The sequence below is a fragment of the Jaculus jaculus genome, chromosome 18, assembly GCF_020740685.1.
Source record: "Jaculus jaculus isolate mJacJac1 chromosome 18, mJacJac1.mat.Y.cur, whole genome shotgun sequence".
NCBI lineage: Eukaryota > Metazoa > Chordata > Mammalia > Rodentia > Dipodidae > Jaculus > Jaculus jaculus.
The window spans coordinates 1,831,660-1,840,341 of record NC_059119.1 but is presented as its reverse complement, the minus strand read 5'-3'; the positions used below and the strand labels follow the sequence as shown (position 1 = coordinate 1,840,341).

General features: G+C 38.0%; 1 non-coding gene across 1 annotated transcript; it reads left to right on the top strand.

The window, feature by feature from the left end:
• Window positions 1–1,008: 1,008 nt before the first annotated feature.
• LOC123455927 lies at window positions 1,009–1,115 on the top strand. The gene has a single exon (XR_006634224.1). It is a non-coding gene; the product is annotated as a U6 spliceosomal RNA (small nuclear RNA).
• Window positions 1,116–8,682: the final 7,567 nt, after the last annotated feature.

The following is an 8,682-nucleotide window of genomic DNA, read 5'->3' as shown; positions in this document are numbered from 1 at the left end:
TTCCCTCAGCAAGCACATTTGAAAGATTCTGTCCCTAAGATTTAAGAAACTGTGGTAGCATAACTTAATGAAATGCCTACAAGCCATTGTGGTTTATATCTGAAATATTGAACATCTGCTCAGTCTTGTTTTTGACTCATTACTTTTCCTTTCACAGATTTCTTTTACTTTTAACTAACTTGTTTGATTTCCTTGCAAATGCTACTTAGGTTTTGAGGGCTTTCTCTATTTATTAGTCAGTTCATTTCTGCAAGTCCTGTGGTACAATTTGCTCTTCTTCATCAATTATAACGACAGAGCTACACAAACACATCTCTTACATACTGGGAAGAAATCTGTGATCTTAATTTCCTCTGAATCATTTTAACTATCAACATCTAGATTATTAATTTTCCCACCTAGTAAACAATAGTATCTACTGTCTGCTAATAAGCCCTGTGAAGCTTGCTTTAACCTTAGAAAGTTAGGATTAAAAGTAAACATGGAACACTTAAATCTTGGTTTCTTTTTCTATCATTCAATGAAAAGAACCATGGCTCTTTGGAGACCTGGAACAACTGGCAGTGAGTATGGATGGTGAGGCTGGAGCATAATTGTCATGTCAAAAAGAAAGGACATGGGGCAAATGAACGGAGGAGATAACCTTGGAACAAATTGAGCAACAATCCCCATGCCGAATTACAAAACAAAATGCAGAATAAACACCCATGATCCACAGATAGGTATCTATGGGTTTGAGCTAATACAATAAATGTTGGAATAGGGGAAGAATTCAAAATAATTTGGTTGGTCACTTACAAACAATTCCTGGATAATACTTTCCTTATTATTTAGGGACTCACCAAATCTGTAACATATTTTATGTTAATGTTATAACAAACATATGAAGTTGGGAGTGCAAGAGTTGATCTTATTAACAGTTGTACTATTTACTCTGTAGCACTGCATGGTTGCATGGTTGCTTTATACATGTTTGTAGATTTAAACTAAGGTTAAAATCTCAGGCAAGTGCTCACTTCTACAGCACATATACTAAAACTGGAACGATACAGAGAAGATTAGCATGGCCCCTGAGCAAGGATGACATGCAAATTCGTGAAGTGTTCCATATTTTTAAACTCTAGAAGGAAAATCTCATTCTAGACAAAGTGCTTGTGCTCAACTGTTTGAAAAAAATCTCAGGCAAAATTGACATCCTCTGACATTGACATTGCACTAATTTTATTCAAATAAGATAAAAGTCATGTTACAAAAAGCCAGATGTCTTTAAAATCATCCCATAAATAATTATTCTATTGCCCAATAATTTTTACCTGCTATTCTGACATTATTTTCAGAATTTTTTAGCACTATCATTAATACTTTTCATTCTGTGTAAGACAATATGAATTTATCAAATAGCCAAAATTCAGTTGGTTTATTAATTAATCTTAAAGTTTAAAAGGTATGGGCTAGGGTTGGAGAGAAGGATAAGCAGTTAAGGCACTTGCTTACACAGCCTAATGGCCCAGGTTCAATTCCCCAGTACCCATATATAGACAGAATCATAAAGTGGGACATGCAACTGGAATTTGTTTGTAGCAGCCAGAGGCCCTGGCACATCCATTTTTTTTTCTCTCATTCTATTTCTCTTTCATTCTCTGTCCTTGCAAATAAATGAATAACGCTTCACTACAGAGATATGTGCTCAACCATGTTTATAACTGCTTAATTCATAATAGCTAAGAACTGGAATCAACGCAGGTGCCCATCCTTTCAGGAGTGGATAATGGGTTGGGGTACATATACACAATGGAATTCTACTCAGCAGTAAGAAAAAAAATGATACAACAAATTTGTAAGAAAATGGATGGACTTCAAACAGATCATACCCAGTGAACACACATACTTACAGAAAGACAAGTGCCACATGTTCTCACTAATCTTCAGTTCTGAACTTGGATCAGCTTGAGTTGCTGGCATTCTGGATAGGAAACTTGAGGTCTAGACAACAGGGATGAAATCATTTGAGGAGAAAGGAAGGGGAGGAGAGGAAATCATGAACACAAATCTAAACCAAAAATGAACTGGTACTATAGAAACCTCTCTTCTTCGAGCTATGTTAAAAATATAACCCCCAACAGGATTATAGGGGAAATGCCTACAAAGAAGGGCCTTGGAGAGGGCAGGATGAAGCCTAACCTTAAACACCATTGGCTCTGACCTATAACCCTTAGTATCAGAAGTAGGAACTACCCAAATTGAACTGTTTATCAAAGAGACCTATGAGATCCTCTAAAGAAGACAATCTTCTGTTGAAGCACTTGATTACCCACCTGATGTAAAAAGTAAGACTATATTGCTGCAGACACCATTTGCTGCCAACATAGAATACAAAGAATAGAATACCTGGATGTAATCCAGAAGAGATCCAGTCTCCAGATAGCCCATCTAGTGCTAGAAAGCACTACATGTGCTACTGGGGGAAGTGGCCAACAATGGTGTGAGAAAACAGGGGTCTAAGCTACTAAAACAACCAGCCTGGCAACAAGTACACACCAGTGCAATGGTGGCATATGGCCTTATTGGGTAACCAATGGCTTTCTAATTGGCTAAGGATCTTCTCAGTGTAAAGGAACCCATATCTGGGACTGAGAAGCAGGTCTAAATCCTATGGAGATAAAAATTATGCTCTCCAATGTTGAGCTCCCACTAGTCTTTGGCTAAAACAGGCACTACACCCACAAAGCTCTCCCTAAATTAATAGTACTTATCTGACTATTCTGACTTTACTCTACATTGAAGAATCTGCTTTCCTTTTCAGAAGGTAGTAAGACTCAAGGAGATCAACAATCCTTCACATCTCAGTCAATGCCCAGGCAAAGCCACAGAGGAAGCGGGTGATGAGCAAGAGTGCTGCTTCCATGGTGAGCCTGATAGGCTGCACCAGGGTAAAGACGGCAGAGGTTGAAGATACTCAACACTTACCAAAGCAGAGATCCAGAGTCTCCTAAGAGCTCATCACTGAAGTAGACTTAAAACACACCCACTACAACTCATAGATTTGCAGAAGAGGGGGTGGAAAGATTATAATAGTTGCAGGTTGGGGTATCATGCCCAGAGTCAATGACTGCCCCCAATAACACTGATGCTCCCACAACACATAGCCCACAACCCCGTGGAGAATACAAGCAACCCCAATGAGGAGGGCCCCTTGCAGAATGGAGGCAGGGAGGAGGGAAAAGAAGTATCAACACATGACATATCCATACAAAATATGTTCTTAATAATAACAAAACATGCATGGCCTGGCCTAGTAATTGTTTTCTGAGGAAGAAGACCGTGTTGTCAAGTGTCTATAGTCTACTACATTCTTTTCTTTGCATGTGTAATGATTGATATTAGCTGAGTTCAGGCTTGACTCTGCGGTCTTTACATGACTCTCCTTACTTAATACCTCTATGAGCTTTCATGGGAGGCATTTCATTCTAACTAATACTCGAGAAAGGGCCAAGGAAAATGACAAAGTATAGGTCACATTTGATTAGAGGAGCCATAGAGAGCTGATTTCTCCACATATCCCTTCTTCCAGTTCAAGGTGACATCCACATATCTACTGTACAAACTGTGATTTACTCTGACCGTCAAATACCTCACACTCCTAGGGCTGTTCCTGCCCCATGGAGCAACATGCTTGTGTACAGCAAGATGTACCTTGAAATGTGCTCCAAAAGTGACCCTCCACCCCTCCACTCTGCTGCTACTTGACCACTTTCCATAGTTATTAACAGATGTGAAGGAACAGAAAACATAAGGATAACCTTTGTAAGTTAATCTTTACTTCTAAAAAATAGCCTTGAAGCAGGTGACCACATCAGTTATTGATCAATAACTTACAGAGTTTCTGTTCTAATAACACTATGGGCTAGTAACTTAAAGGCTTCCTCCCTGTCCAGTTCCATCTTTAGAATAGAAACCAGGCAGGACTGTTCAAACAACAAATGGTTTGACCTTTTTTTTTTTTTTTCCTATAAGTATATAGCTTCCTTCTTTATGTGAATGCATGGTGTGCTTCTGGCTTGTTGCTTCTGGCTTGTTGGTTCTTTGCTTCACAGTCTTGCTTTCTCATTTTATTATCTCACTAGACATAGAGCATTCTTGGACATGCTCATAAGTGATAACACATTCAGCCTTCATTTGAAAATGATTATAGGATTCTCAATTTTCTGTCTCTTCCGAAGGAAGTCTCCTGTAAGTTTTAACTGAGAAAACAATCAAGTCTCTCATTGTTATTTTGCACTTCAGTAGTGATAACCAGCAGCCAGAGCCTTGCAGTGTGACAAAAGATACAGGGTTCTTTGATAGTATCACATTTTCTCTATTTGCTTCTGTGAAACTAATCCAGACCTTGGAATAGAGACAATGCATCATGAGGCTTGATGGATGTTCATGCTAATGTCAGAAATAGAGGCTGGTGCTGTTGTTTGAAAGGACTCTAACAACTCAGGCTGGAGGCTTTCATTTTCCCTGCTCCTTCCCATCCACTCAATGAAGTTTCATTTTAGCAGTGACTAGGTGGAACAGGATTAACACATTCTGGGACCCTGGGATTGTCAGTTCAAATACAGCTGCAAATTTTCTACAATTGTAGCATAGGGAATGCAACTCTGCTGTGGTGCCAGTAGTAAAATGATGGGCCAGGCTTCTCATAACTCAGAATACCAAATACTGCCCCATAGACATAATGAGAGTCCAAAATCAGATATTTGAAGAGTAAATGGAGAACAGGTGTGAGTTACGGACCCAGCTGGGTTCGTAACTCACATCTGTTCTCTGACTCCCCAGTCTGCAGGCAGCCATTGTTGGGCTACAGGCTTTTACCTGTACTAGTATAATAAATGCCATTTTAACACATATTCATTCTATAACTTATGTTCCTCTAGAGGACCCTGGCTAATACAGATATTTATCCATTTTCCCATGCTAACTGGTTGATTTAAGAGCTACCTTAATATTTGACTTGATTAAAATAAAACATTCTTACTAAATAAGGAAATTTGAGCAAGTAATTCATCTTCTGTGATAGTCATTTGGCGTGATGACTTGGTTAGGCTGAGTTTGGATAAACAGGCTTATCATGGGTAAAGTGGCTGTACCTAATAACTCATTGAGGTCTTTACAGCAGAAGTGAGTTTTCTGGAGACGTCCCAACTGTGAGTGATAACTTCTACTTTTTCTCAATATTTCAAAACTGCTCTTCTAGATGGTTTAATTTGTATTAATTTTATAAAGCAGCTGTACACATCATTAAAAATATCCTCTCTTAATACAATAGAAATTTATGTTCTGTAGAGTTCAGCAGACCAGAAATGTGAACTGAACATACTGTCCAGTCCATTCCTACTGAAGTCTCAGGAGAGCTCTGTTTCTTGCCTCTACTGTTGATTGAGAACTCTAGGTATTCCTTGGCTTGGGGTTCAGCATAGCCCAAGTGTCTTTTTCCCCTGACTTCAAGTCTGCCCCTAGTGTGTCTGTTTCTGTGTCTCTGGTAATAATAATTGCCATTGGATATACAATGTTTCTAGATAAATCTGAATCAAGCTCATCTCTAAACCTTTAATTTCATCACTGGGAAACATTTACCAAATATAACATTCATAGCTCCTGGGAGATAAGACTTCAATATCAACCCATGTCATTGCTTAATATCTCTTCCTGGAATGGTTTTCCTGGATGAATCCTTCACTACTATTTTCTTCCTATGTCTTATTCCCTTGGGAATATAATGGCAGGATTGATGATAGGCAGTAAAATAATCTGTAACTTTCATCTTAAATAATAAATGATATACTTTCAAAAAACCCTTATAGCACATTTCCTAATTTCTAAAAGTTAGCCTAAAAGAACCCTGTTACATTCATAGAATGGAAAATTATTAATAATGGGTAAGATGCTGGCTTCATTTCCTTCAGTCCTTAATAAGCAAGTGTCCCTTCAGCCCACATCACTCTGCCTTACTCACACTTGAGTTTCTTGTATTTTCAGAGCAGCAGGTTTGCCTTTACTTCATCTAGAAAGTACAAACAGTAGATAACTTTGCCTATCCACAACAGTCAAATATTGGCATTCTTTCTAGGGAGTGAGATTTAACAAGGATCAGAGCTTATTGAGAAAATGCCCTGTGCTTATACTTTTCTAAGAAAATAACAAGTTAGCCAGGTTTCCCCCATGCCTGATGTGACTAAGTGTTCCTAGTGGATTCCAATCCATATTTTTATTAAAAGGATATTGGAGAGGTAAGCATATTTCCTGTTGTCTCACAAAGACATCTAGCAATAAATTATTTGTGCTAAAATGGAAAACACTCAAAGAGATCAATTTTTGATGCAAAAAAAGCAACAATTTCATAACTACTGAAAGAATGTGACTTTCAAATGTTTGAAATTATAGTGGAAAATTAGCCCTAAAGGGCCAAACAAGAAATCCCTGCTAGTGAAATACAGCAGTGAATTCTCATCTGTATGGTCAAATCAATATCCCGGTAGGGGATAATACATTTTATTTTCCTATTAATGATTCCTTCTCCTTACCTATGTTGAAAATGAATATTTCCAGATGCTGATTAAATCATTACTTGTTTGAAAACATCTTGCCAAGAATGTCAGTTCTTTTAACAGGAAGGACATAGAAAAATGTCAATATCAAATATCTTATGATTACAAATCAATCTATTTATATTTATACATTTGTATATACGTGCATATATAAATATGTGTGTTTGTGTACATACTTTCAGAGTAAAATGTAAAGTAGCTTATGCTGAAAAATATTCAATCATTCTGAATCAAAAGAAATGCAAAAAAACTCTCTTAAAACCCACCTCATTATTACAAAGCGTTTTGCAGGAGGTTGGCAAAATTCAGCAACCATTGTTACATGTTACTCATTAAGATTAACTATGTCAATGCATTCTACAAGGACATTTTGAATAAGAAGATAGTTAGGGTGAAATGTTAAATTATGTCACATTTTTACTTTTATATTCATTTTTTTTAAGATTTTACTTATTTATTTATTAGAGACAGAGAGAGGGAGAGAGAGAGTGAGAATGGGTGCACCGGGGCCTCTAGCCGCTGCAAATGAATTCCAGATGCATGAGCCCCCTTGTGCATCTGGCTAACGTGGGACCTGGAGAATTGAACTGGGGTCCTCAGGCTTCACAGGCCTTAACTGCTAAGCTGTCTCTCCAGCCCTATATTCGAATTTTGAGTATGTAGGTGTGTGCAATGTGGTATGTGTGTGGTGTATGCACATGCATGTGCCCTTTCAGCACCTCATATACTGGTTGGCTGTGCCCTGAGCAGAACTTTGATCATTGGATATCTTGTTTTATCATGCTTCCACCCATTCTCATTTTGAGCTGGAGTCTCTTAGCTATTCTGGAGCTTTCTGGTTTTCACAATCCTGGGAAGATTCCCTAGACACTGCTCCCCTTTGTGGATCTGAGGTCACAGGTATGTCTTGCCATGCACAGCTGTTTATGTAGGGCCTGGAGATTAGAACCCAGGCACTTTCAAGCTCCCTTAAGCCCTCATTCTTGAGCAGGAAGTGCACATAACCACTAAACCATCTCTCTAGCCTTCCAAGATGTTAACATGGTTTATTTTTAATGCATAGTCTAAACATAGAACAGTTGATGACTTGTACAAAAAAAATCACATGTCAAAATATCTTACTGACACATAGCTCATGAGTAAACAAACATTTTAAGTAAAAGAAGAGAAATTTGTGGTCCAACCTGGCCTAGCAGGCATTGCAAGTATACACACCTATAACCACTGAGCAATCTCTTCACCCAGAAGTACTGTCTTTAGCATTGGCTCATCAGGCCTAGTAAACTCAGAGGCCATGTGGCCATTTGGCTTTGATTTCTGCTATTTTTCTTGAACCACTATGTTTGAATTTAACATATTTGTAGCTCTAGCCAGGCTTTTGAGTGTTATATAAACATCTACACACAACTTGTACTCTAGAACCCTCCTTCCAGCCGTAACACTGCCACTTTCTGCCTATGGAACACACTTGCTGTGGTGGTTTGATTTAGGGGTCCCACATAAACCTAGGGATTCTGAATGTGAGGCTCCCTAGCTGATGGCAATTGGAAATTAACACCTCCTGGAGGCAGTGTGTTGTTGGGAGCGGGCTTATGGGTATTATTGCCAGTTTCCCCTTACCAGTATTTGGCGCACTTTCCTGTTGTTATTGTTCACCTGATGTTGGCCATGGGGTGATGTCCATCCTCTATTCATGCCATTGTTTCCCCTTGCCATCATGGAGCTTCCCTAGAGTCTGTAAACCAAAATAAACTTTTTTTTTCCCCAAAAGATGCTTTTGGTCAGGTGATTTCTGCCAGCACTGTGAACCTGACTACAACGCTTGCCTTCATTTTGTTTTTATTTAAAAAAATGTGAAGACTAAATTTACTTCTAAGGATAACAAAAATTATAAAATTTTTGCATGAAAATTAAGCTTTGTAAAGGGAAGCATATTGGTGAAAAAAATCTAATAGGTTTTTATTTGTTATTTAAAGATTTATTCTGTATACATGCAATCTTAAATTTCAACAAATATTCAGATCTTCATAAATAAGCATGACATATTCCATTAATATAATAAATAGTTATTATCTTATATCATTCTTTT